Here is a 21,824-nt window from a genome sequence, read left to right as displayed (position 1 = left end):
ATACAAAAATACAAAATACAAAAAAAAACTTACAAAAAGTTATTTTGGTTAAATTGTAGTAAATTGAAGTTATATTTAAACTACGTTTTGCATTTAACAAAGTTTAAATATAGCATCAAATTACTTTAATTTAAACTTAATTTAACTTAATTTAACCTAATTTAACTTAATTTAACTTAATTTTACTTATTTTGCTTAATTTTACTTAATTTAACTTAATTTAACCTAATTAAACTTAATTGAACTTAATTTTCCTTATTTTTGCTTAATTTTACTTAATTTAACTTAATTTTACTTTATTTTACTTAATTTAACTTATCTTTACTAGATTTTACTTAATTTTACTTAATTTTATTAATTTTACTTAATTTTGCTTAATTTTACTTAATTTTACTTAATTTTACTTAATTTTACTTAATTTTACTTAACTTCACTTAATTTTACATAATTTTACTTAATTTTACATAATTTTACTTAATTTTACTTAATTTTAATTAACTTCACTTAATTTTACTTAATTTTGCTTAATTTATATTTAATTTATGAATTTTACTTATTTTTTATAATTTTACAAAATTTAACATAACACAACTTAATATTACTAAATTTCACTTAATTTTACTTAATTTTACTTAATTTAATAAATTTATGTTAACTTTACTTAATTTTACATAATTGTGCTTAAATTTACTTAATTTTGCTTAATTTTACTTAATTTTGCTTAATTTTATGAATTTTACTAAATTTAACTTAACACAACTTAATTTAACTAAATTTGGGCAAATTCAACTAAATTACACTAAAAATATCTATTTTCAACTAAATTTATCTGAATTAAACTAAATTTTGGCTTAATTTAACTTATTTTTATAAACTCTTCTTAATTTAACTAAAATTAACTAATTTAATAAAACTTAAATTGATTAAACTTAATTTCACTTAATTTAACTTAATTGAACTTCATTTAACTTCGTTTCTAACAATAACAATTGATGTGCTTAAAAGGCGTTAGGTGCCCTATTTGTACGGATTTGTCAAACTTCGGCCAATCTATGTCTAGTCATTCTGTACCAGCCGCCCCTCCAGGTGGACAGATGTCCATACAAAAAAGTAGAGTGTGGACAATTGCCAGTCTCCCCTTTCCCCTGCCAAAGTGTTCACGTGGTTTAGGGATGCCCCCACTTTATGTTAAGTACATGTTTTTACCTACGCATCCTCCAAACAGTAACGAGAGGCTCAACTTCTAACCACTTTCCCTCAACACAAAAAACTTCTCACCTTATCAACTGAAACATTCCTTCAGGTGCCGATCCGCAGAAAATCTTCCTGGCTTTTAATTTATTCTCTCACACAACACATTCTATCGCCTTTTGCACTTGCACTCAAACAACACACATAATCATCAAAAAAAAACTTCACGAACTGAGCGGCTCAAACAGGATCAAACACGACACAGGACGTTGCTTTGTTTTGTTCTCGAACTGATGATCTGTCAAAAATCCATGCTGCCGGTTCCAGCTAGTTTTTTTTGGTAATTTTACGCAAAATTGTGCTGAACACCATTATTTTTGGTAAAATCTCTCCTGTCATTTTGGTTTGGGCTGTCAGTTTTGGAAAGCAAATCAGCAATCAGGGTTAGCTATTTCACCAATACCAGATTGGTAAATTTAGCTGAAATTTTAGCTGATTCAACCAAAAAAATCACTGTTTCACCAATTTGAAGCCAGCTAATTTGAATTGTTAAATTTTAGATGGAACTCCTTTCCGTGTAGTACTACGTTTTGTTCAGAAACTCATGCCAAACATTTTGCTACAAAAAGCTCATGAAAAGATGATTTCTATAAAAAGTTATATAACAAATACTATTACGAAAATAAAAAAGGTGCAAAAAAAGTTTGTACACCTTTCGAAAAATTAACATAAATAATGTTATTTGTTGACAAATCACCATAAATCCAGTCTCCCAACTCCAAATAGGCATCCTTGACTGATTAAAAAAATAATTTGGATTGAATTTAAAGTTTACTGACTACTTAGTATAAAAGTTTATATAACTCTGGAAATTCTATATAAAACTTATCTAAACTTAATTTTGCAAACTTTTAATTCAACTAAATGTCAATATATTACCATAGAATTGCTAAATAAACATTTTGGAGTGGGTATAACACCGTTTTGGGGGTATTTGTATCGATAGAATAGATTTTTCGTTGGAATTTCGTACCAACCCGGAATTACGTCGTAGGAAAATCCGCCGGCATCCGAACAGGTCCACGATTCACAAGCAGTGGTGTCACGGTTCACTCACTCGAATCGTGGTTCAAACGATACGTCATGACGCTCAAGTGTGGTTCGCTCATGATTGCGAACCAAGCACGAGCGAACCACGATCCGAACGCTTGCCGTGGTTCGCATGAACCCTTGCTCTCTCATCGCGAATGAGGTATTTAAAAACTTTACTGTTTACTGGTATGCTTGGGAACAATGCTGTTACGTCGAAGGAAACCATTATTTCATCCTCAGCTATCGGTCCCGACTCTAAGAGCTCCTTTGTGAACACCTGCGAACTGATGATCGAACGGTTCGGGAACTCCACCCTCCGGATGATCTTGCTGTCCGTATGACCCTTCGTCCTAATCCTGTGGCTAGTTGGTGTAACTCGGTGTTCGACGCATTTTTTCAAGAAGGCGATGTCTTTGTGGATACCTGCGATGATTTTCTTCAGTCCGATGAACTTGTTGTGCTCCGAAGGCTTGGTTGCCATGGTAATTGTGGTTTGGTTGAGCGTTTTAGCAGAATGCATTACTGTGAATACAAAGAAACTGAAACTTTTTCAGAAGAACAGTTAACTTTACTCAACAAAGGTCTTAAGTACGCGGTATCATCAAAACCAAACCTGGAAAACATTGTTATCGACATCGAAACTGTTATCAATGCTAAAAGCATCGACGAAAAACAGACAAAACCTCCACCGCTCCTTCCAGCACAAATCAACAGCGTCAGGATGACGGTATCCAAATTAATACGAGAAGCAACAACAAAACACCAGGACAACGCCGAAGTACGAGTAGTAAAGGAACTCAAGGAGAAACCCGTGTACTACCTAAAAGCGGACAAGGGAAACCGGGTAGTAATCATGGACCGGGACGAATACGACAAGGAACTTCTTGAGAAACTCGGAAACAGGGAAAAATATTCACTACAACGAGGATACCAGCTAAAAGATATGGTCAACAAAGTAGAGAACACCATCAAAGAATGTGCAGGCTTTTTGAAATCGGTTGGGAAAACTGCAAAATCGTTGAGAGTACCGAACCCAACTCTACCAAGGATTAAAGCACTACCTAAAGTGCATAAACCAGGCAACGAGATGCGAGAAATCATTTCAGCAGTGGATGCCCCAACCAGTCGGATCGCAAAGTGGCTTGTCGAGGAATTCAAGAGTATGCCGAAACCCTTCCCGAGCCGTTCGATCATCAGTTCGCAGGTGTTCACAAAGGAGCTCTTAGAGTCGGGACCGATAGCTGAGGATGAAATAATGGTTTCCTTCGACGTAACAGCATTGTTCCCAAGCATACCAGTAAACAACGCAATAGGAATTTTACGGGATTGGCTGCAATCACAATACGAGGGAGAACCATGGAGACAAAAAACGATCCAGTATATAACATTCGTCAAATTATGCATGGAACAGAGCTACTTCCAGTTCAGGGATTGCATCTATCAACAGAAGATGGGAGCATCGATGGGTAACCCACTGTCACCGTTCCTGAGCGATGTTTATATGGCAGCTTTGGAACACGAACTACAAACCAAAAACCTACTACCAGAACGTTGGTGGAGATACGTAGATGACGTCTTCTGCATCATCAAAAAGGATTCACTAACAACGGTACTGGACACCATAAACAGTGCACGCAGGAGCATCAAGTTCACTTACGAAATGGAAGTCGAAGGAAAGTTACCTTTCTTAGACATCCTGATCTTAAGAGAACCAGGTTGCCCATCTTCGTTTTCTTTCGAGATCTACAGGAAGCCAACAAACACCAGAAGAACAATCCCAGCCACGTCAAACCATTCATTCCAACATAAGATGGCAGCATATCATTATTTCATACATAGGATGACAACTTTACCCCTCAGCGAAGCAGGAAAACAGAAAGAATTGGAGTACATATTTGAAACAGCGGAAATCAACGGTTACAGCAGAACAACTATCCAAGCAATCATCGATAAGAAGGAAAGAAAACTCCACAGAACCTCACTCACAACCCTTACGCCATCAGTAGAGCCACTACGAAGAGCAGCAGTAGAATTCGACTACAGGATAACACGCCCATTACGACAAAAACTGGCTAAATTTGGCATCGATTTAGTGTTCAGCAGTAGAAACAGCCAGTTGGAATCCATCTTAGGTTCAACGAAAGACCCCATACCGACTTTAGGCAAACCCGGCATCTACGAGGTATCCTGCGGCCACTGTGATATGAGCTACATTGGACAAACTAAGAGATTGCTGCAAACCAGGTTGGATGAGCATATAAACACATATGTCAGAATTGCCAAGGAGGAAATACGGAAAGGATTTGTCCCCCATTTCAAGTCAGCAGTAACCGAACACATCATCGAGGAAAAACATAACATCACAACTAGCGACGCGGTCATCTTAAGACACATCACAAACCCATCGAAGCTGGCTGTCGCCGAAAGTTTGGAAATCTTCAAGGCAGGCAACAAACGTTTACTCAACAAGGATTCAGGTAACGGCTCAACGTGGCTGTTTAAGCTGTTACCTATACAGGCACAAAAGAAGAACGAGGAGGTAGTACCTACAGTAACTACAAATACGGATACACCAGCGATGAACCTTCAGTCGAGAACAGAACACTGATGAAGTCTGCAAGTAGTAGACGAAATACGTATCTGTCAAGATATTAAAAATATATAGCGGAATTAAAAGGAACAACTCGTCTCTTTGTATTCACAGTAATGCATTCTGCTAAAACGCTCAACCAAACCACAACCCACAAAATTGTTCAAATTTGTTAACGATAAAGTTATCAAGGGACCATCCATAAACTACGTGGACACCTTAGGGTGAGGGGGAGGGGGCTATGGCGATTAACCACGTTCCATAGAAAAAAGATTTAATTTGAATGGAAATTGTCCACGATGGGGGGATCGAGACTTCCAAAAAAGTGTCCACGTTTGTGGATAGTCCCCTAGGAACCAGGGAGTCCTCTGTTGACCCAGGACATAACAACATAACATAATATATACAAAAATACAAAAATACAAAAATACAAAAATACAAAAATACAAAAATACAAAAATACAAAAATACAAAAATACAAAAATACAAAAATACAAAAATACAAAAATACAAAAATACAAAAATACAAAAATACAAAAATACAAAAATACAAAAATACAAAAATACAAAAATACAAAAATACAAAAATACAAAAATACAAAAATACAAAAATACAAAAATTCAAAAATACAAAAATACAAAAATACAAAAATACAAAAATACAAAAATACAAAAATACAAAAATACAAAAATACAAAAATACAAAAATACAAAAATACAAAAATACAAAAATACAAAAATACAAAAATACAAAAATACAAAAAAACAAAAATACAAAAATACAAAAATACAAAAATACAAAAATACAAAAATACAAAAATACAAAAATACAAAAATACAAAAATACAAAAATACAAAAATACAAAAATACAAAAATACAAAAATACAAAAATACAAAAATACAAAATACAAAAAAAAACTTACAAAAAGTTATTTTGGTTAAATTGTAGTAAATTGAAGTTATATTTAAACTACGTTTTGCATTTAACAAAGTTTAAATATAGCATCAAATTACTTTAATTTAAACTTAATTTAACTTAATTTAACCTAATTTAACTTAATTTAACTTAATTTTACTTATTTTGCTTAATTTTACTTAATTTAACTTAATTTAACCTAATTAAACTTAATTGAACTTAATTTTCCTTATTTTTGCTTAATTTTACTTAATTTAACTTAATTTTACTTTATTTTACTTAATTTAACTTATCTTTACTAGATTTTACTTAATTTTACTTAATTTTATTAATTTTACTTAATTTTGCTTAATTTTACTTAATTTTACTTAATTTTACTTAATTTTACTTAATTTTACTTAACTTCACTTAATTTTACATAATTTTACTTAATTTTACATAATTTTACTTAATTTTACTTAATTTTAATTAACTTCACTTAATTTTACTTAATTTTGCTTAATTTATATTTAATTTATGAATTTTACTTATTTTTTATAATTTTACAAAATTTAACATAACACAACTTAATATTACTAAATTTCACTTAATTTTACTTAATTTTACTTAATTTAATAAATTTATGTTAACTTTACTTAATTTTACATAATTGTGCTTAAATTTACTTAATTTTGCTTAATTTTACTTAATTTTGCTTAATTTTATGAATTTTACTAAATTTAACTTAACACAACTTAATTTAACTAAATTTGGGCAAATTCAACTAAATTACACTAAAAATATCTATTTTCAACTAAATTTATCTGAATTAAACTAAATTTTGGCTTAATTTAACTTATTTTTATAAACTCTTCTTAATTTAACTAAAATTAACTAATTTAATAAAACTTAAATTGATTAAACTTAATTTCACTTAATTTAACTTAATTGAACTTCATTTAACTTCGTTTCTAACAATAACAATTGATGTGCTTAAAAGGCGTTAGGTGCCCTATTTGTACGGATTTGTCAAACTTCGGCCAATCTATGTCTAGTCATTCTGTACCAGCCGCCCCTCCAGGTGGACAGATGTCCATACAAAAAAGTAGAGTGTGGACAATTGCCAGTCTCCCCTTTCCCCTGCCAAAGTGTTCACGTGGTTTAGGGATGCCCCCACTTTATGTTAAGTACATGTTTTTACCTACGCATCCTCCAAACAGTAACGAGAGGCTCAACTTCTAACCACTTTCCCTCAACACAAAAAACTTCTCACCTTATCAACTGAAACATTCCTTCAGGTGCCGATCCGCAGAAAATCTTCCTGGCTTTTAATTTATTCTCTCACACAACACATTCTATCGCCTTTTGCACTTGCACTCAAACAACACACATAATCATCAAAAAAAAACTTCACGAACTGAGCGGCTCAAACAGGATCAAACACGACACAGGACGTTGCTTTGTTTTGTTCTCGAACTGATGATCTGTCAAAAATCCATGCTGCCGGTTCCAGCTAGTTTTTTTTGGTAATTTTACGCAAAATTGTGCTGAACACCATTATTTTTGGTAAAATCTCTCCTGTCATTTTGGTTTGGGCTGTCAGTTTTGGAAAGCAAATCAGCAATCAGGGTTAGCTATTTCACCAATACCAGATTGGTAAATTTAGCTGAAATTTTAGCTGATTCAACCAAAAAAATCACTGTTTCACCAATTTGAAGCCAGCTAATTTGAATTGTTAAATTTTAGATGGAACTCCTTTCCGTGTAGTACTACGTTTTGTTCAGAAACTCATGCCAAACATTTTGCTACAAAAAGCTCATGAAAAGATGATTTCTATAAAAAGTTATATAACAAATACTATTACGAAAATAAAAAAGGTGCAAAAAAAGTTTGTACACCTTTCGAAAAATTAACATAAATAATGTTATTTGTTGACAAATCACCATAAATCCAGTCTCCCAACTCCAAATAGGCATCCTTGACTGATTAAAAAAATAATTTGGATTGAATTTAAAGTTTACTGACTACTTAGTATAAAAGTTTATATAACTCTGGAAATTCTATATAAAACTTATCTAAACTTAATTTTGCAAACTTTTAATTCAACTAAATGTCAATATATTACCATAGAATTGCTAAATAAACATTTTGGAGTGGGTATAACACCGTTTTGGGGGTATTTGTATCGATAGAATAGATTTTTCGTTGGAATTTCGTACCAACCCGGAATTACGTCGTAGGAAAATCCGCCGGCATCCGAACCGGTCCACGATTCACAAGCAGTGGTGTCACGGTTCACTCACTCGAATCGTGGTTCAAACGATACGTCATGACGCTCAAGTGTGGTTCGCTCATGATTGCGAACCAAGCACGAGCGAACCACGATCCGAACGCTTGCCGTGGTTCGCATGAACCCTTGCTCTCTCATCGCGAATGAGGTATTTAAAAACGTAGGTTTTAAAGAAAACCTAGATGTATGGGTATCAAAAGATCGGAAATTTTATGCCCTTTCCGATTCCACATAGGTTGACTTGTGAACAGTGGTGTCACGGTTCGCTTTTGAGCGTATCATAGCCACTCAATCGACGAACCTATCGGGTGAGCGCTTATCGAACGCTCAGAGCGGCGGGTTTGAACGGTTCGCGAACCAAAATTTCGATCATCATTTCTCTGCTCGCTTGCCGCTCTGCTCTGAACGGAGTAAAGAGAGCGTTCAGCGAACGGTTCGACAACGGAGAATGTAGGCACTGATAGAAAAACTTATTTGTTTTTATTCTTCACTCCCACAAAATTGTTCAAATTTGTTAACGATAAAGTTATCAAGGGACCATCCATAAACTACGTGGACACCTTAGGGTGAGGGGGAGGGGGCTATGGCGATTAACCACGTTCCATAGAAAAAAGATTTAATTTGAATGGAAATTGTCCACGATGGGGGGATCGAGACTTCCAAAAAAGTGTCCACGTTTGTGGATAGTCCCCTAGGAACCAGGGAGTCCTCTGTTGACGTAACAAGCAGGAGGTCTGCGGTTTATGACTGCAGATCATACCCGCAAAGCTCCAGTGAGTATGGTAGACTTTTTTATATTATGTTGTTATGTCCTGGGTCAACAGAGGACTCCCTGGTTCCTAGGGGACTATCCACAAACGTGGACACTTTTTTGGAAGTCTCGACCCCCCCATCGTGGACAATTTCCATTCAAATTAAATCTTTTTTCTATGGAACGTGGTGCAGCGACCTCAAATTTAAATCATTAAATTTGTCTATTTTTCGAACCTCACCACAGTTCTGACCATGCGCGCTTACACAAGCATAAATAATTTTACCCGTCGACTCGCGTTGCGCGACAAATAATTAAGCTTATGTACAGGTGTGGATCATGAGTCATCCTCACCTGAAAAGCCCTTTATTAACGGTGCACATCAACCAGAGCTTTTGCACCAAGATTTTTGTTACAGACATTTTAGTATCTTCAAAACTACGGGTACTGTCGAAATATTTTTATATTCATCCCCTAAAGTACTGTCCACCAAGTAATTTACAGCAAAGTTTCAGTAATTTTACAATCCCGTAGTTGCAGGATTGGGTCCGTAAGTTTGACAATTTTGGTATAAGAAGACAACAACTTCCTTCGTTGCTGTGCACCCTTAAATTTCGCCAATTGTTAGGCAATCAAAAAAATGGTTAAGCTTTCAATTATGAATGTGCGATGTTATCCCACAGGGGAAATTGAGTTTGGCTCAACCAAATTCATTGACATGTTTGTTCAATGGAGAATTCGACCTTCTCATTATTGACCAACATTTTTGAGAATGTTTTAGGAACATAATTTTAATATTCCAATAACATAATTTAAAGTTTCACGACAATGGTTCGAACCCATGACTTCCGATTTTGAGGTGTACTCACTACACCATACGGAAAGTCATGAAGAATTGCAGAGGTCTGCATAATTTAATTCATGAGGTTCATCGATGCTTCTCATCGATCGAGGTTCATCGATGCTTCTCATTCTTGAGGAGGGCAGTTAGTTCCAGTTAGTTCCAGTTAGTTCCAGCCAGTTCAAGCCCAGTCCAGTTCCAGATCCTGAAGAAGCCCCAGACCAGCCGGACCCGCCAGCAGCCACCAGTACACGCAAACCTCGCGCGTATCAGAGCAATCTCTGATAAAACCTTGTCAGAGAATCTCTGTCAAATTTTCCGAACGAAGTTCATTTTGCCCATGTCATGCTATGCCTCACACATTCAAAATGCCATGTAAAGATTTGGCCTTCGTGCACACATACAAACATTTTACCCAAAGTTCATCCAGCGATCGTCGCGCCACTGGTGACCAGCTTCGCAAGCCTCAAATATGAGGTTGTATTAGTGAAGGAATTGCACCAAAGTTGGCTTGTGGTGTGTGGTGCGCAGACAGTTTTTTTTCAGCAGCAGCCGAAGCAGCAGGCGTCTCGCAAATAAGTGGTAAGTTTTTTGAAAATTCTTAGGATTAAACTATTATCCGAAATTTGTTATACTTTTAAAACTTTTCCTTGACTTTCCTTTTTATTGCAGCAAAGCCATTCACCATTACTTCGGGCCGTGCGAGCATTCGGTAAGTTGATCGGAAAATGTCGGTTCGGAAAACTAAATTTCAAGCAGCCCAAGATGGCGGCAAGCTTCTGTTTGCCCTGTGTCGAAGCAAGTTTGTACTGCGTCGCTGCGTACAAACGAAATTTCTGTTTGCGGCTCTGACTAAGGTTACGTCGCACGGTGCGAATGCGGGTATAATCCCGTTTGTTGATCAACTGCAGCAAGGAAAACTGTCTAGAGAACATTTAATTTAAACTTCCAAGCACAGCAATAATTCAGGACCAACTTAAGAAAACGGCTCACAATAATTTCGACACAGCGAATCATTTTACAATTTGGGGGGAGGAGGGGGGTTCAGTGGTGGGCAGCGTTGAGATGTTCCGTGATCTGAGATAGGAGGACTTTTTCGACGACCTTGGACACAGCAGGTAGAACGCTCATCGGACGGAAATCCTTTGGCTGAGGAGGATTGGCGGCCGTCGGGATTGGAGTCACAATTCGTTTCTTCCAGTTTGTCGGGAAGCGAGGAGGGGAAGGACGAACGGACATAGTAGTTTCACGAACGGGATTGGGATGTCGACACAGCCAGCAGCGTTTGTTTGAATTACGAAGATCTTAGAGCAGACCTCGTTGACGTGCGTGTGACGAAAAACGAAGTTCGGTTCACCTAGATCATGAGCAGTTCTGTGACTCGGTTCCACAGGCCGCTGGTTTGTTTCTCCCGCGTTCAGCTGCCGATACCCGGTTGTGAAAAAGGTGTTCAATTCGTCTGCATCTACCCCATCCGCAGGCTCGTTGGAGTCGAAGTTGTGTTTTGCGTATCTCTTATTGGCTGCGAAGATCAAAGTGTTGGCCCGGTCGCGCTTACGAACGAATTCCTGCCACTGGTTGTCCCATCCGCTCTCGGTTGGGATTGCGTGAGTATAAGGCAAACGCAAGATTCAACTCTGCAACCGCCCGCTTGATGCCAGCTGTGATCCACGGCGTCCTCGCGTCACGAACAACAATTGTGCGTTCCGGGGCATGGCGATCCATCAGACTCTTGAGACTATCAGCAAGCAGCTCGGCCTTGGTGGTCGAGTCAGCGGCAAAGAAGGGCTGGTGGTTCAGGACCTGGAAGTCCGCTTGCAGTCGTAGCGGGTCGATCGTCTTGAAATTCCTGACACGGGAAGACGTGGTGTTGATATTTAAATCGCCCAGCACGTACAGCCTGTCGAAGCCAGCGTACAGGAGATCTAGCAGGAGTTTTTCGTAGCAGGGAGCAAAGTTGAGGTTCGACCCGGGCGGGTTGTACAGTACAGCAACGGAGACATTCCAGTCGTTAATCCGTATCTGGATGACCAGAAACTCAACTCGTTGGTAGATAGGAGTTGCGGGGTCGAATTCGGACTTAATTAGCGTGGTGGCTTTAAATCCTTTCCGCACGTAGAGTCCTACCCCGCCGCAGGTTTTGGCTTCGCGACCCCTCCTAGAGGGTAGCGAGTGTCTGACGAAGTCGTATCCGGGGATGCGTATCGGTCCAATCGGTGATGAAGACTTTAGTTTTGTTTCTTTAACGGCGAATACGTGGTACTGCTTCTTGTCGAGAATAATCTTCACTCCGTCGATATGCCGTTCAAGTCCACGAACATTGAGATGTCCGATCCGTAGATTCTGGAAGTTAGTATGCTATTTATGGAAATCGTCAGCAACATGGTGGGTCTAACTGCGCGGGGATGCGGAAAGATCCGCCGATGTGGCGTAGAAGAAGATCGACGTGTCTTCACTATCCGGATCGTCTCCCTCTAGTTCAAGCAGCTTCTCCAAAGGGTCGATCAGCGTGTACTGCTTCTGTCCCGGAAGTAGTACGGAGACCTAGTCGATGCGAACGAAGACGGACTTCACCTACTTCCACTGCTTCAGGCGATGTGCGAGGTAGCGGATTCGGAACGAAACTTAGAAATGGCTCGCCTCGGAGGTTGCACAACTTAGCCGTCTGGTGCCGCTCGAAGTACTTTCGCAATACCACTCCTCCCGATTCGGCGCTGCTGAAGATTACCATAATTGTAGGGGTCAGGGAGCGGTAAGTCGACTTGGACTCCTTAACTGGGAGACGGAAACGATTCACGGCGTTCGACATTTCGCTGTCGCAGTCGAGGAGGCGGAGCACGTTTCGGACCAGGTCCCTGACGTCTTCACCTTCATGGTAAGGGATCTTGTTCATGGCTAGCCTACAGGAGTTCACTGTTCGAGAGCAGGTTTAGGCCAAAGTTGCACCCTTTTCTATCGCTTCGAGCTTCTCGTTGATGTTGCTGGACAGGCGGTCGCGAGTAGCTTCTTCTTTGAGGGGAGATGGCTGAATCTGCAGCTTCGAGAGCTTCGTCCAGATCTTCCCCTCCCGCCCGAATTTTCTTGACTGTCCTCTTGAAGGTGTCAACAAAACGTTCCGCCTGCCCGTTGCTTTGGGGGTGGAACGGTGCTGTTTTGAGGTACATGATCCCGTTGGACTCGCAGAACTGCTCGAAGGTGTCGCTGGTTAGCTGCGGGCCGTTGTCGGTCACCATCACTTCCGGGTTTCCGAACCGAGCAAAAATTTTGCGGAGGATCGAAATGGTGGCAGCTGTGGTGGTGGCGCGTGTCCTACATGGCCAGGTGCGTGGACGTGTCGGTCAAGTGAACAACGAAAATGTCCCCGAGAAATCGTCGAAGATGGGTTGCCTTGGCGGAACCGGTCCTGTGGAGCATCGACATCGTTCTCAGCACGAATTGCCACCGAGTGGCCAAGAAGTTTCTTTTCATTCTTACAGGTGTCCTACATGGCCAGGTGCGTGGACGTGTCGGTCAAGTGAACAACGAAAATGTCCCCGAGAAATCGTCGAAGATGGCCGGTTGTCTTGGCGGAACCGGTCCTGTGGAGCATCGACATCGTTCTCAGCACGATTTGCCACCGAGTGGCCACGAATTTTCTTTTCATTCTTACAGGTGTCCTACATGGCCAGGTGCGTGGACGTGTCGGTCAAGTGAACAACGAAAATGTCCCCGAGAAATCGTCGAAGATGGCCGGTTGCCTTGGCGGAACCGGTCCTGTGGAGCATCGACATCGTTCTCAGCACGATTTGCCACCGAGTGGCCACGAATTTTCTTTTCATTCTTACAGGTGTCCTACATAGCCAGGTGCGTGGACGTGTCGGTCAAGTGCGAAAATGTCCCCGAGAAATCGTCGAAGATGGGTTGCCTTGGCGGAACCGGTCCTGTGGAGCATCGACATCGTTCTCAGCACGATTTGCCACCGAGTGGCCACGAATTTTCTTTTCATTCTTACAGGTGTCCTACATGGCCAGGTGCGTGGACGTGTCGGTCAAGTGAACAACGAAAATGTCCCCGAGAAATCGTCGAAGATGGCCGGTTGCCTTGGCGGAACCGGTCCTGTGGAGCATCGACATCGTTCTCAGCACGATTTGCCACCGAGTGGCCACGAATTTTCTTTTCATTCTTACAGGTGTCCTACATAGCCAGGTGCGTGGACGTGTCTGTCAAGTGAACAACGAAAATGTCCCCGAGAAATCGTCGAAGATGGGTTGCCTTGGCGGAACCGGTCCTGTGGAGCATCGACATCGTTCTCAGCACGATTTGCCACCGAGTGGCCACGAATTTTCTTTTCATTCTTACAGGTGTCCTAAATGGCCAGGTGAACAACGGAGATGTCCCCAAGAAATCGATCACGATGGCCAGAGATCGTCCACCGCACGGAACGCCAGCTGAACGACGGAGATGTCTCGGAAAATTGTTCACGATGTCCAGATGGTTGGACGGAAACGGCCCCGTGGAGAATCGACAGCGTTAGCAGCACGGATCGCCCCCGAGTGGCTCTTGCTGGTGTTTTTTTTTTTTATGGCCAGATACGTGAAACTAGTTTAGACTGGCGCTCGAGTGTTTCCGAAGATCACAATTTCGTCGTACCTAATTTTACTCCTTTCGTCAACCTGCAGGTGTGGATAATTTAGATTTCGATGTAAAAATTGAGCGAAATAAATATTTAAAATTAATTCCGTTTTGTTTTGCTGACACTCCTTTCATTGAAGGAGGCCATGAGAGATCCAATTTTGACAGCTCCTGTTTTCGATTAGTGTGTGTGTGAGATAAACGGTCCACTCTCACCAATACATACAAAACATACGGTGGTATGTGTGTGACGGCTGCCGCAACGTGCCTCTACCCAGATCGAAAGTCCGTAGACCCACGATGTTTTGTAAGGCAACGATGTTTTTCGAAAATTTCGATGAACTGTATGCTGCGTGGAAGAGTGAAAGAGAAAGCATGCTTTGTATTTTCATCGATGTTTCGCAAAGCATGCTATCTCTTTCATTCATGCTTGCGAATTTTTCGGAAGTTCTGTCAAATGAAAACTCTTCGCGTTGTTTGCGTCTTTGATCGTGGAAAAAGCTAAGCCACATTTTTCCGGTACGATTTTGATTTTTTAATAAGTTGAATCTGGCACAAAAAGAACTCCGTGGTCAGGAACAATGGCGTGCAACAGCAACGGTTTCAGCGGAAGAGTAAGTAAATTACGGAAGTGAGTTTCACTGCGGGCGTAAACACGATTTCCGGCAATGATATTCTTTTTTCCTCTACTTCCAGAGCAGAAGGGCAGCAGCGAAATCTCGCTGGACACCGATTCTGGTGTAGAGAACGACGACTTCAGCTTCGTTACGTCCCCTGCCAGAACCAACACATCAATTTTGGAACCAGTGGCCAGCGGTGACGGAGTGGTCTGTGGTGCTGTGAAACCATCGGGAACGACGACAGGAATGGCTAAATACCGGGAGAAGCTACCGATGCCACCAGAGAAACAGTAAGGAAAAAAAAGCTCGTGTTTAAGGGAAACAAACAATCTTTTCTTTTAGAATTTCATCTCGTCTTAATAGCCTTGGCCAGTGGATACGGAAAGTGGTCCGGCTCGGTCGCGGAAAGTGGTTCAATTCCGCTCTGTATGAGCAATAGTGATGAGCTTAGCGAAAACCCCTTCAATCGGATCAAGAGCCAACAGATCCGGCGTCCCTAAAACCAACGGAACCGATCCTGCAGTGTGTCATCAAAGCGGCCATGAACGAGGAGATTTAGAAAGCGTCCAGCTGGGTGGTTCCGATGAACGCCGCACCGTCGTTCCTTGTAGGTTTCTTTCTTAACGCGATAGACAGCTCCGTCCCACCCTAACAGTGAAGTTCCGGATGAGTACAACAAACATTGGCGGGACATGGTTGGCGTCGAAGGTCAAAACCGGCCGCAGGAGGGTGGCCAACAGTGACATGTCCGGAGAATTATGCAATAGAATTTAGGAAAGATCTTGGTATGCCCATCAACTTCCAAGAGCTGATCCAGTTGCCCTGGACAAAAGAAATTGGCCCATCATTCAGCACTTCTAAGCTGTATCGGACCTCCTTGGAGTTGCATCGTGTCAAGAAGTACAGTACAGTACAGTTTTCTGGCACTTTGAATTCTGGGTGAAAATCTCATTTGAATTTCGTTTTTTCCAGCACGTGCGCGTGGAAGGCTTTAGTCTGCCAAAAGGGGCCGGCACTAGACAAATAGCTCGTCGACGGAACTGACCTCGCAGTTCAACAACAAAGCGGACCAGAAGCTGAGCATCGTTGACACGTGTCGCATCGTTGACCGAGGAGAAAATGAAAGCTGTCCTGCTGGTTGGTTACGGCGAAGTTACGCCCAGATGATTCCGGCCGCCACAGACTTAATTCCGGCCCAACGTGAGTGAGGATAGCCGGGCACGTAGGACACGTGCAATACATCGGTGCTAGAAGCGGATATATCCAACCTGGGTGTACGCAATCATCTTTTTAAGAACTCAAGAGATTCGCCGACGGATTAGAACAGCTCGATTAGGATCCCGCGATGGCCGTTTCCTGTGTCGCCCGAGAACCTGCAAGTTGAGAGAACAAAGAAGGCTAATCTCAGTGTAATATTTTTTTTCTCTGTAAATAGGCTGACAATGATTGAGATGCTCTACGAACGCGTCCAGGTTCGGTTGACGAAGACCGATCCATGTACTTGTCCATAACAAGCGGTCCAACGTGGATCCTCAACCAAACTTCAAAACCACTTCAATGGAAATGACGGCGGAACCGACCTCCCGGGGCGTCACCAACATGGTTCAGCTGCTGAGTTCGATCCGGAAAAGGCCGTGCTGTGTGCCACCTCTTTGGCCGAGGAGAATGTGAAAGTTAGTCTTGCCAATAGCGCGGCGTCGTGTCTCGCAGGATACTTTCGTTTCGACCCAGACGAAACCGGCTGCCATCCGGCGCATAAATCGCCGTTATAGAGTAGCTTATGATAATGGTTCCGTTAGCAATCATCACATCAACTGAATCCCGACTTAACGTGAGTGAGGTACCGCCGCAAGGATACCGGAAGTTGATCCGGCTGACGTGGACATTCGCAAGCAGCACGATCGTTCCATGCTGCTGATTCCGGTGGCATCCCACGAATGCAGCAAATCCGTCGAGATAACTCCAAACAAGCAGGCTGTGGCCAATATGAGCTAGTTAGTGTTCGGTGATGAACGGGCTAAACAGCAACCAAGCGGCCCCGGGCCACGGGCAGCAAGCTTCGTTACCGCCGCAGTTCCGTGCGCAGATACAGATGTATTGTGGTAGCGGAGGAGCAGGTGGATGTTCCGGATCGCCATCGCCTCCGTCGGACGGTCCACCTTCGTTGGGACCGATGGACAACCGGGACAATAGTGGAATGCAAAATAACAATGTTGGCGGAGGCGGAACAATGAAATACTGAGCTTCGTCTCGGGCGGTACAAATCATCAGAACCTCGGCGGAAGCGTAAGTCAGGAGCAGCAGCAGGGGGCAAGTGTCGACCAGCGGGACAGCAGCAGCGTTGAGGAATAGATCGTACCATGATTATCATGCGTCGTATTGACTCCGATGAGGAGGATCGCTTCAGCAGCGGTGCCCGAAGTCGTCCAGCAAGATGAGCGGCGGCGGTGGCCGTACAACAGTACAACGCAGTTCAATCAAGGCCCTTTGAGTGATGACAACTGCCATCGCCAGCACAATCAGCAGCTGCAACAGATCTTTGGAGAGTGAAGCGGAAAAGTAGGATCATCGTCTGGTGGAGGCAGTCGCTGCGTTGGGCAAAAAAAAACCAGTACCACCAGCAACACGATTCGCGAGCTGTGGAATCGAAGCTGAAGTCGGACAGCTGTACCACTTGGAGATGGTCCAGGAGAAGCCGGTGGTAGCGGAACCAATGCTGCGAGAGCTTAGGTTAAACAATCATTCTTTACATTTCTCAATACCAACTAACTTTTCCATCTTCCAGGTCAAATAATGTTGCGCCACCCCCAAAAAGTGGGAGGACATGGATCGACCAGGACGTAGGACCAGAGATGCCAAAAAAAAGTCACGCGCTGGATTTTCTAGACAAATGGCATGACGGCGGATTCGACCTCGCTTGCCGTCAACAGACGGTCTTCAAACTGAGGAACCTTACCATCGTCAACATAACGGAGACACTCACCGAGAAGGACGGAAGCGGTACGCGTATGTAAGAGATCAAAAAGATGGACGACGAATACTTATGCTTCGTTATGGAACGTGCACCATCTCCTCCGTGGTCCATCCAAGGACATTCTCCCTACTACGATCGGAATAGAACAACTTGCTGAGGGTCCAGTTTCGGACTTCCAACTTCAGTCAGTTGCAACTCGGTGCCTCGCAACTGGACCATCTTGGAGCGCGTATCCGATGGCGTTAACCTAGGTAAACATCCTTCAAATGTTCCAAACTAACCTTCTCTCTTTCAAGCTCAAAAACCCTGCTTCCGGATGAGGAGGTGGCATTCGCGACGATGAGTACAAACCAACCATGGAGTACAATCCCCCGAGCATCAATAAAAACATCACCATATCACGTCCCAACCTCACTCAATACCCTATCGAATCAAGCGGGCAACCGCCCAGGACATCCCAGCTCTAAAAAGGTTCACCGGACGGTCGCCAAAGTGGAAGTGCCCTAGAAACGATACTGGAAGGAAAAGACCCTCAAGTTGCTAACCTGTAAGTTCTCGGAACAAGGCTGCACGGAACAGGCTCGCCGAATGGTCACCGCCCAGCAAGCGCCCTCGAAAGGACGGATCAAAAGCTGCACGGACGCGCGTAATATATTCGTGACATTTTCTTGATTCAGATAACACTAACACTAATTCTTTTCTAACAGGTTCAAGCAATCCGGAATTGCCATGCGGAACGGCAATGGATCTCGAGGTTCCCTTGGAAAGAGGCAGCACGGAACATGTTCGACTGACGGTCGCCAATCTGGAAGTGCCCTTGGAACGACGCTGGAAGGAACAGGCTCGAAGGCGTCTGGCCGCGGTAGATTCAAGCCACCGGATCATGGTGGATTATTTTCCTGTAAAATCTTCTGCGCACTCAGATGCTTTCTCACCGTAATCGGATGGTAACTTCCGCCCTTTACCGTGGCATCGTTCGCCACGATCACACAATCCACGCCCAGCACCCAGACCCACCACCGTAACAATCCTTGCCGTATATTCCATGTGCGGCCAACGTGCCCAGTTCCATAAACGGCGAACTCGGATCCACCAACCAAAACTTCCCTTACTCGTGTGCCGCTTGATCGCTTCCGGTCCGCCTCCGTTCAAAATCTTCCCGGTAACTGCAAGCACGACTATCTGGAGGAACCAGCCGGCCCGGCCTGGCTGGTGGAAATCCCGAACCAAGCGGATGCCCTGATGGGGAAAAAATGATGGACACCAAAATTGTTATGTTCTTTGAAGCTATTTTTTAAGAAAATCAATGTAAACCAGGAAAAAACTGAATAAAAACATAAACACCAGCAAAATATTTCAATCAAAACAACAAACAAGATGACAGATGCGAGAAAAAGAAAATAAAAAACGGGGTTGACGCGCGTCCGATTTTTCACCACGACGTCGTTCTTACATCGGCCCCGCACGTAGGCCTCTTGCGATGTTCGAACAACCTTGACAGGTTGACGTTTCGGGTGCAAAATACCTTGATTCGGGTCTGATGCGTGTCTCAAAATCAGACCCGCATCGGCCCCTGTAGGACTGATCGTCGCTCTGACGATCAGACCCGGTCGGCCACGTATTTCTTACTGGGTAGTGGCGGGATGTGGAACTATTTTTTTAATAAGGTTCACTACAATACATCCACATTATGAACGAATCGATGTCACAATACAGTGACAAATTATTCATTTTAAAGCTTCGTGAATTTGACAGAGATCTCTGATAATGCTTTGACGGAGAATTCTCTGATAGAGACGCTCTATCAGAGAATTTCTGATAAATTTACCGAGAATTTCGGCGAATTTGACCGAAGTCTAGGTTGCGTGTAGCAGAGGCCCCAGTCCAGCCGGACTTAGCGGTGGAAGCCGCAGTCCGCCGGGACTTAGCCGCCGTGAAGAGTCCGCCGGGACTTAGCCGCCGTGAAGAGTCCGCCGGGACTTAGCCGCTGTGAAGAGTCCGCCGGGACTTAGCCGCCGTGAAGAGTCCACCCGGGACTTAGGAGTTCGGGGTCTGGCATGGTTCGGCGAAGAGGTCTGGAGGACAAGTCTGGCTTCAACGTAGATAATTGGCTCGACGAAAGTCTTAATGAAATTAGCAACCAAAAAGTTGAGTGATGTGATCGTGCGCGTAAAAGTTGAGAGTGTTACCGCAAAAATGTAATCTTTAAAAAGTGTAATATACAAATAAGTGAAGTTTACTGATCTGTTTTGACTCTACAAGTAAATATCACAAAAATCCTGAAAGCCTAAACCGCTCGGGCCGTTCAGGTGGTGACTAGCGGAAAGCAACGCTGTGTGTGTTTGGACACGCCATTATGATTGGACAAAACCGAGAGTTGAAAATGCGACTATGTGTGAAAGTTAATGAACAAAATGATTTCGCGAAGTAACAAACAGTTAAAATAGTGTAAAAAAAAACGTTAAATTGAAGAAAATGTTATGTGAGGAGTTCTAAGATGGAAGCAAATGTGCAACAGTACGAGATGGAATCAAAACGGGCTCGACCAATGGCAGAAGCATCGAAAATTTCAAAACCGGCCAACGATGGACAACACTAGGGATTCAACAATGACGAGATCATCTGGATCAACTGGAGACGAAATTCAGCCGCATCAAACACCCAAGAAGACGACCATGGAAATCTGGCAGTTTAGGGTGAGTAAACAAAAGTTATACCGAAATTTGATGTAAATAGTTAAAAACACGCTTAAAGATGGCGAATTTGGAGATGACGGATTTAATCCAGCTTATTCCAGAATTTGATGGGTCATTAGACTCACTGGACCAATTTTTAATGTTAACAGATTATTATGCTGATCAAATTCCTGAAGGCGAAGATCAGAGTAAATTTTTAAATATTGTTTTTATGAAACTAAAATTTAAAGCAGCAGCTCGTATTAAACGAATTTATGCAAACACTTGGGAAGAAACCAAGGCAAATTTAATTAGAGAGTTTAGTATCAAAACTACTTTTGGTAGTATAATTGAACAAATTGAAACTCTGAAACAAGGACGGGATGAAACATTTAAATCATATGCAGGTAGAGTTCTCGACATAAAATACGAAATCATAAAAAATTGATCAAAGTTACAATGAAAATTCATTTACAGCTTATACCTTAAAAAGCCACTTTTTAGTTGGAATTATAAATAATGAAATCAAAGAAATTGCCACGAATAACCGTCATATGAAGTTGGAAAATTTGCTAGAATTTTTAGAAAATGAACGAATTGACAGAGAGTCTTTAAGAACTCTCGAACAAAGGTTACTTGCTAGTACTGAAAATTCAAACCATAACAAATTCAGAAATTTCAGGTACAATAAAAATACAAATTTTTATCAAAGAAATAATTATCAAGCTAACAAATTTTATGAATGTTATAAAACGAATACTGCAAAGAGCACTTTAAAACGAACTTATACAAATAGTCGACGCAATAAAAATCAAATTCCAAATAATTTTAAACTGCAATTTAACGAATACATTCCACCACATGAAACATTAAAAATCAATTTCAATATTGATTCAATATTTTATGCAAATATTGCTACCTTGGCAAGGCCAACAAAATTTCACAAATTTATAATTGACTCCGCATCATGTAACAATTTTGTAAGATGGGATGTGGTTAGTAATATGCGTTTAACTAACATTGATTTCAACGATAGAATTTCCATTAGAGGGGTTCATGGAATAGCAGAAGATACAGTAGGATCTGTAAATATGATTTTATTGATAGGAAATTCAAAATACGAGGGAAAATTCTACATTTTGAAGCATTTCGCTGATGATGCAATTCTGGGAGCACATTTTCTAAAGAAATACACCTTATATATTAGTCAAAGTTTCGACAACATAGTTTTACGAACGCCTGACACAAATAATATGCAATATAATAATCATGAAATGACCAATTTATTTAGAA

The 21,824-nt window shown here is 41.7% G+C and overlaps 1 long non-coding RNA gene across 1 annotated transcript; it reads left to right on the top strand.

The window, feature by feature from the left end:
* The first annotated feature begins 14,576 nt into the window (after window positions 1–14,576).
* LOC120431587 (uncharacterized) lies at window positions 14,577–17,976 on the top strand. Its single transcript, XR_005607923.2, has 3 exons — window positions 14,577–15,782; window positions 15,855–17,612; window positions 17,668–17,976. It is a non-coding gene; the product is annotated as an uncharacterized LOC120431587 (long non-coding RNA).
* Window positions 17,977–21,824: the final 3,848 nt, after the last annotated feature.

Source organism: Culex pipiens, chromosome 1 (genome assembly GCF_016801865.2).
Source record: "Culex pipiens pallens isolate TS chromosome 1, TS_CPP_V2, whole genome shotgun sequence".
Lineage (NCBI taxonomy): Eukaryota > Metazoa > Arthropoda > Insecta > Diptera > Culicidae > Culex > Culex pipiens.
The sequence above is the reverse complement of the archived record's forward strand: the minus strand, read 5'-3'. Positions and strand labels throughout refer to the sequence as shown.